The sequence below is a fragment of the Octopus bimaculoides genome, chromosome 1, assembly GCF_001194135.2.
Source record: "Octopus bimaculoides isolate UCB-OBI-ISO-001 chromosome 1, ASM119413v2, whole genome shotgun sequence".
NCBI classification, from domain to species: domain Eukaryota; kingdom Metazoa; phylum Mollusca; class Cephalopoda; order Octopoda; family Octopodidae; genus Octopus; species Octopus bimaculoides.
This window is the reverse complement of record NC_068981.1, coordinates 130,338,085-130,345,508: the sequence shown is the minus strand read 5'-3', so window position 1 is coordinate 130,345,508 and position 7,424 is coordinate 130,338,085. Positions and strand designations below refer to the sequence as shown.

The window sequence follows — 7,424 nt, the reverse complement described above, 5'->3', positions numbered from 1 at the left end:
TTTTGGATTTGCATACAGTAACCTTGGTGATTCCTTGTATTTAAGACCAAGTTTCAACATTGCCTTCTGAGCTTTTTTCTGATTTCGGCTTTGTTTGGTTTTACTAAACAATTCCTTCGTAAGACTTTCCACTTGAGCAACCGGGTTCTGTTGTAATATGCCAGCATTATACTCAAGCAATTTTGGTTAAGAGCCATCAGACTTGGAGGCCGAATCAGTGTTACCATCATCCTCAACTTCTTTGTATTTTGAACAGGTTTTTTTTATTGTTCCAGTTCACATGGAATGATGTTAATCAAAAACACCAATAAAGATATCTGGATAGAAACAATAGATGTAGCTGTGTGGTACAAGGTTTGCTTTGCAACCACACGGTTCTGAGTTCAGTCCTACTGTATGGCACCATGGGCAAGAGTCTTCTACTATAGTCTCAAGCCAACCAAATCCTTGTGAGTGGATCTGGTAGATGGAAACTGAAAGGCTGTTGTGTATATATGTATCTGTATTTATCCTCCGCCAATGCTTGACAACTACTGTTGGTTTGTTTACATCCTTGTAACTAAGTGGTCCAGCAAGACCAATAGAATAAGTACCAAGCTAAAAAAAAATAAGTACTGGGATCAATTCATTTGACTAAAATTCATCAAAGTGGCACCCCAGCATGGCCACAATCTAATGACAAGTAAGTGATGATATATATATATATATATATATATATATATATATATATATATATATATATATATATACATATATATCTTTGTTCAATTTGCCATCTACTTTACAATGTATGCGTACATGTGTGTGTGTGTGTGTGTGTGTGTGTGTGTGTGTGTGTGTGTGTGTGGTTATACACCACTAGTCCCAATGCACTTCTTTACATTGTAGTTTTGAAATGATGCCACTCCACTGGATGGGTGGGTAGGCCTACATTCCCCATGAATGGAACATCAGTCTGTCACAGGGTTATCTATTTACAGCTGAAGAACTGACAGAGTGTTGCGCTGAAGAACACAATGCATTGCCAGTTGTGGAGAGTAAAATCATGATTTTGCGACTGAGAGTGCAACACCCAAACCACTAGGCCACATGCCTTCATGTGTGTGTGCAGCTGACTACATCCTGGAGTTACACAATAACCACAACAACCATCAAGAGAAACTTTAAACCAGTGGTTCTCAACTGGGTTCCGCATGACCCTTGGGGGTCCGTATGAGATTTTGGTGTAAAAATTTGTGCAATAAATTGGTTATATTTCTACTATTCCCAAAATATTTTAATTTTTCACACAATTCCTCAATAACACTTAATTATATAATAATCCTTTCTACTATAGGCACAAGGCCTGAAATTTGGAGGCAGGGGACTAGTTGATTACAAATGGTACTTAATCTAGTAATTGGTACTTAAGCTATCAACCCTGAAAGGATGAAAGACAAAGTTGACCTCAGCAAAATTTGAGTGTAGAACATGAAAACAGATGAAATGCTGTTAAGCATTTCGTCCAATGTGCTAATGGATTAGCAGCTTGTCGCCTTAATTTAATTATATAAGGAGAATAATACTTAATCATCATAAAAATATAATGGGACTTTTTTTAAACATCAAATGTTTATTGGGGTCCAGTAGAGTAAAATAGGAATCAAAAGGATCCAAATGGTTGAAAACCAAAACTTTAAACAAACAAAACGAAAAAAAAGATTAAAAATAAAAAAACAAGAAAACATTCTTTGTACAAAAGATAATTTTATTTATCTGTCCCATGTTATGATATTTACAAATCACTCATCCTCAACAAAAACAAATAGGAGAAGTAAAACCATATAGTACTCCCTACCCCATAGGGGTGTATATTATGGTAGATTGACAGTTATCTGTTGATAGTTTGGAAAAAAAATTTTCCATCTCAGCTTTGCACACACACACACACACACACACACACACACACACACACACACACACACACACACACACATACATACATAACACACACAGACACACACGAACTAATTAAATAGTATAGTAAACCAAATTAGTCCCCATGGAACTATATGGTTCTGGACAGTAATAGCAACATTGCATAGAAAACTCTCAGTGAAAGATACCTTTTGTTAATAATATTTCATGTTATATAAATTAACCAGTCCTTTTAGAAGAAATATCAAGTTATTGATTTCCTGAAAATGTTAGTGTTAAAAATTAAGGGGATGAAATACAGGCCTTTTGAAAAGCAGCAGAACTCATGTGAGAGTCTCTATAGTTGTTTGACCTGTTTGTAAACCAGAAAGTAGTCAAATCTCTGTCATATCATATTCTATTGCCTTAAAAAAAAAAAGGGAAGGATAGAGAGGTTAATGATACAGTAACCTAGAAAGGGAGACAAAACAGGTGTGATGGTTTGATGGCTATGTCAGGAATGTCTGTGATTACAGACCTGCTGAATCAGGGTCGCTGAGGACTAAGAAACCTCCACAACAACCACATAAGATTGTTGTGAAGAACTGTACAGCTGTCATAAAATATAGTCTATGTATTAACATCATAGGTGCAAGCATGGATGTGTGGTTAAGAAGACTGCTTTGTAACCACTTGGTTTCAGGTTCAATCTCACTTCACAGCACTTTGGGTGTTTTGTACTATAGTCTCAAGCTGACCAATGCCTTCAGTGAATTTGATAGACAGAACTGTGTGGAAGAACATCACACATTCTGTGTGTGTGTGTGTGTGTGTGTGTCCTTTACCATTTGACAACTGGTGTTGGTTTGTTTATGGCCCAATAACCTAGCAGTTCAACTAAAGGAATTAATAGAATAAGTATCAGACTTAAAAAAAAAAAGAAGAACTGGGATTGATTTGTTGACCAAGCCCTTCAAAGCAGTGCCCCAGTATTGCCACAGTCCAATAACTAAAGCAGGTAAAAGATAAAGAGATACAGTTAAAGGATACAGTTAAAGGATACAGTTAAATTAAAACAGCATTTGTACTGTACAAGACACTAGTAGCATACTTAATCAATTATAATTAGTTATTGGTAAAAGGTTCTAATCGACAAGAAATATAATGCATGTTTCATTGACAACAATCAGGGACTTATATCGGAGAGTAAGACAATAGAGAAGGCTAATTAGCAATAAGAAAATGCCTGTAGATCTAATTCACAACCAACCAGAGAACTAATCAATAAGATACAAGATTTTGCAATTACAAAAGAATCAACACTAAGTTCAGTAGCTCCATGGTAACAAACTCTAAAATACCCAACACCTTGTGTTTGTTCTTTATGGGATAAAATTCTAACTAAATTACAAGTTTTTTTGGGGGTTTTTTTCACGATATGGCAAACTATAGCCTGCAAGGGAATTACAAGTTGAGATAAAATAGCTGAGTTAATAAGATATTAGACCTCAAACTAACAATTCATGAGCTTAAACCCCCTAATAGTTTTAGTTTTATGTATCTTAATTCAACTAGTAGTGGGAAATTGGTGCTATTATTACTATTATCATTTTGAGAAATTGGGGCAGCTAGAGTACCTACAATAGTAACCCATTCAAAAGTTAGTCACTTATCATATGGATCCAGCTGATTCATGAGCTAAAAAAAAGGGAGCTTCTAAATGATTGCTTGAACTGATAGAAATAGCACCCAAATCTTGATAAAATTACACCCAAATATTAAAAAAAAAAATAATGTAAGGGCAGACTTGACTACTTATTAGATTATTTATAAGGACAGATTAGACTATTTATAAAGACTATTTATGGCAGGTGTGCCCCTGCTTTACAAAGAAAGAAAAAACAGTACCCATTTTCCATGGCTAGCTAAACAGGGATATACAGAAATAAGTATCCTGTCCCCTAAACACTTGTAAGGTATTTAAATTCATGACCCCAAAAATTAATCAAAAAGATGAGACTGTCACAGTTGGTACATCTTTTAACTATAGACTTGCTTGGTCAGGGCTTAACTGACATTAAACAACAACAGCAACTTCATTCATGAAATGATTAACTTAAACATATAAGTAAATTATTTTTCTAGCTCCAAAGAAATGGCTGATGGTATCTGAATTGAAAAATCCAATGCACCAAACTAGATCCCAAAATATATCAACAGGCACAGGCATGGCTGTGTGGTAAGAAACTTGCTTCCCAACCACATGGTTTTCAGTTCAGTCCCACTGCATGGTACCTTGGGCAAGTGTCTTCTACTATAGCCTTGGTCCAAATGGATTTAATAGAGGGAAACTGAAAGAAGCCTGTTTTGTATATATGTGGAAATATTTATGTATATGTCTTTGTGTCTGTATCTGTCCCCACATCATCTCTTGACAACCGATGTTGGTGTGTTTACATCCCCACAACTTAGTGGTTCAGCAAAATAGACCAATAGAATAAGTACTAGGCTTACAAAGAGCAAGTCCAGGGGCTGATTTGTTCGAATAAAACCCTTTAAGACGGTGCTCCAGCATGGCCACAATCAAATGACTGAAACTAATACAAGAATAAAAGAATTCTCCAAGCATATTCTTCCACTCTAGTATTTCCTGCCAAATAAATGCTAGGGAAGCACCAGCCAAACTTCCTTTCAGTAAAAATAAATGAATAGGGAAAACACTATAGCACCCAAGAACCCCTTAACCCTTTTGTTACCATATTTCTGTTGAAATATACTGCTTTTTTTAAAATGAAGTTTGAAAATAATTAGAATTTGGTAAACTAACTTAGTATTAAGTTGGTGTTTGGAACATAAATTTATGTGTTTGGAACATGAATTTAGTGGAATTTTGATGGAAGGTTTTAAGTTAGATCACTTCAAAATATGAAATTTATATCACAGAACCAAGAGCAGTTTCAGGCAGGTTGATAGCAAAAGGGTTAATCTCCAAGTCAGTTTTAGGGACCTTGTGCTGAGACGTAACCATACAAATCACATCTCATTCAAATTAGCTCAACCCAATTCCTGTGCTTCAGATGGACTTTTAAAAAACAGCCAAATGCAGTTCTCCATGGACCTTTGGCTATTTTTAAAAGCCATATATTTTTCTTTACATAAAATGGATTTTGTAACAGAATAGCTTTTTGAAAGTTTTGAACTACTGAGGTTGCAGTCATAGGGTCCAACATCTTGAACTTCTCTGACCAGATGTAATTTCCTCTCAGTATAAAAAAAAGAAAAGGACAAAGAAAATACTAAGATGCTGAAGAAACTCTTCATTCCCCAAATCAGTTTAAGGGAATATTTAAGAATTTTATGAAAAAAAAAAATAAAGTTAATCAAATTTCTAAATTTGCATACACACAAAAAAGGTAAAATAATCAACACATTAAGAGAAATGATTTGTTGTTTTTCCTTTTAAATAACCTTACTGTGAAAGGACTTGTAATTGTATGCAAGAGAAATATTAACCCCACCCCATCAATTTCACTGGTCTTGGAAATTGTCTATGAAAAGATCACAACCCTTTCCTCCTAATCAAACCAATTAGAAAAAAATTAGGAAACTTAAAATGACCAGATTATTAAAATGAAGCCTGTGGGTTTATATTGTTTATGCCTTTCCCAATGTTAAAGTGAAATAATTCCTAAATGGGATTAAATGTAGATTGCAACTCACTTCTATGGGGACTTACTGCTACTACAGAACTGTTCTCACAATACATACCACAGTCATTTCAGCACAAACATCACTTACTGAGAAACATGTCACAATTTCCACAGCATATGCAACAGTTTCTATATTTCTCAGCTTCTGCAACACATATCATAGTTATTATAAGCCAATGTTATAATATTAGTTTCAAATTTTGGCACAAAGCCAGCAGTTTCAGCGGGTGGGAGTAAGTTGATTACATCAACTCCAGTGTTCAACTGCTACTTATTATATCAACCCCAAAAATGTCTTTAACAGAAGAAAAGGGTTCATTTTATAATGTAGTTTTGATATAAATTGTCAGAAAAGACAGGATGGTCATGGTTAGAATACCTTTAATCTTAGGTCTGTTTGACCAGAGCTGGCCTGAGTTACATAACAACAAATCATTTAACAAGCAATTTATATTATGGGGTGGGGTGTCTCATACAAATAAGCAGTGGAAGCAATATATAATTGACAGTTGTTAAGCTTTTGTGCAGTGCTTAGTTCTAAGTCCTCAAAGTGTGACATGTGATTAGAGATCTGCTCTACTTGGCTGATACACCTTCCCACCTTCACCAATATACTGCACAAATACAAAATCTTCAAGTGGTGTTCTAACAACTGAATGTGTTTCAGGACTCATTTCTGCATTAAGATATTACACTTCAATACTTTAGAGATAACGAATTATACCTAAAGTAACTGGTTGACTTTTGTATCAACCTTCAACCTCATTCATCTTCATTATGTAATTTGCTGAAATTGTGTTTAAATTACAGTGTTTCAATAGGCAAATACTCTGATTGTTTCATGAGAACATGTACTCCCCGACCTCTCTCTCCTTCTTAATCCTCACTCATTCTTTCTTTCATCCTTTTCTCTTTCTTGTTCTCAATTTCTCCAATAACATATAACTAATAACACATCTGAACACAATCAAGGAGCCTACAGTTTGAACACTTACCCATTTTTATATAGATTTTTAATTGATTTGGTTAGGAGGAAAGTGTTGTGACCTTTTCACACACCCTTCCAAGAGAAGTAAAACTGATGAAAAAATGGGGGGGAGGGGGTAATGTTTCACATCGACAGTTGCAAGTTGATAGCTACAGGCTGGAAATTCCAGAGGGACAACATTCTAGGGGGGAAAAAAAACTGGACATAGGCCATTTAGCAATAAAACCTGGGGAGCAGATACAAAAGAGCTAATGAGAAGAAAGATGTGTGAGTTAGGAGTGCTTGAGTGAATGTGACATGAGACCACAGCCAGTTCCAAGGAGCTAAAGTCACTGAAGTAGCAGTAGATGTACCAGAAAGAAGCCAGTTATGTCTATGAATCAGAGGTTGGAGAACAACCTCATGACAATCAGTTGAGGGTATCTATGTTAATGACAATATTATAAAATCCCCAGATGAAGTTAATAATTTTATTAAGTCCTCATTATTAGGTATTACTTCTAGCTTTTTCTTTATCATGTTCTGCACATTATTTTCTTATTTTCCTAAATTTTTTATTATATATATCTGTCATATTTTATAAGACAAATATTTCAATTCTTTTAACCCTTTAACTGCGAAATTAAATTTCATGATAGTTCCAGTAATGAAGTTAAATATCTACCAAAAAATAGAAATGGTATTTTCTATAAGTCTCACATTGCCTCAACAAACCTGACATATCTTCACAAAAAGTAGTTTCAAATATGACATTCCTCAACAAAAGATAGATTGGTTTAGAAAGGTGCTTTCTACAGCTAAAGGTAATGAAAATTTGAGTGGATACATCT

The 7,424-nt window shown here is 34.8% G+C and overlaps 1 protein-coding gene across 1 annotated transcript in view; it reads right to left on the bottom strand.

Moving 5' to 3' along the window:
• Positions 1-1,726: 1,726 nt before the first annotated feature.
• LOC106867721 (conserved oligomeric Golgi complex subunit 4) overlaps positions 1,727-7,424 on the bottom strand; it is a 59,638-nt gene continuing 53,940 nt past the window's right edge. The window contains exon 22 of the mRNA XM_014912683.2: positions 1,727-7,424. This exon is cut by the window's right edge and continues 1,319 nt beyond it. The gene's annotated coding sequence lies outside the window, so the exon portion shown is untranslated.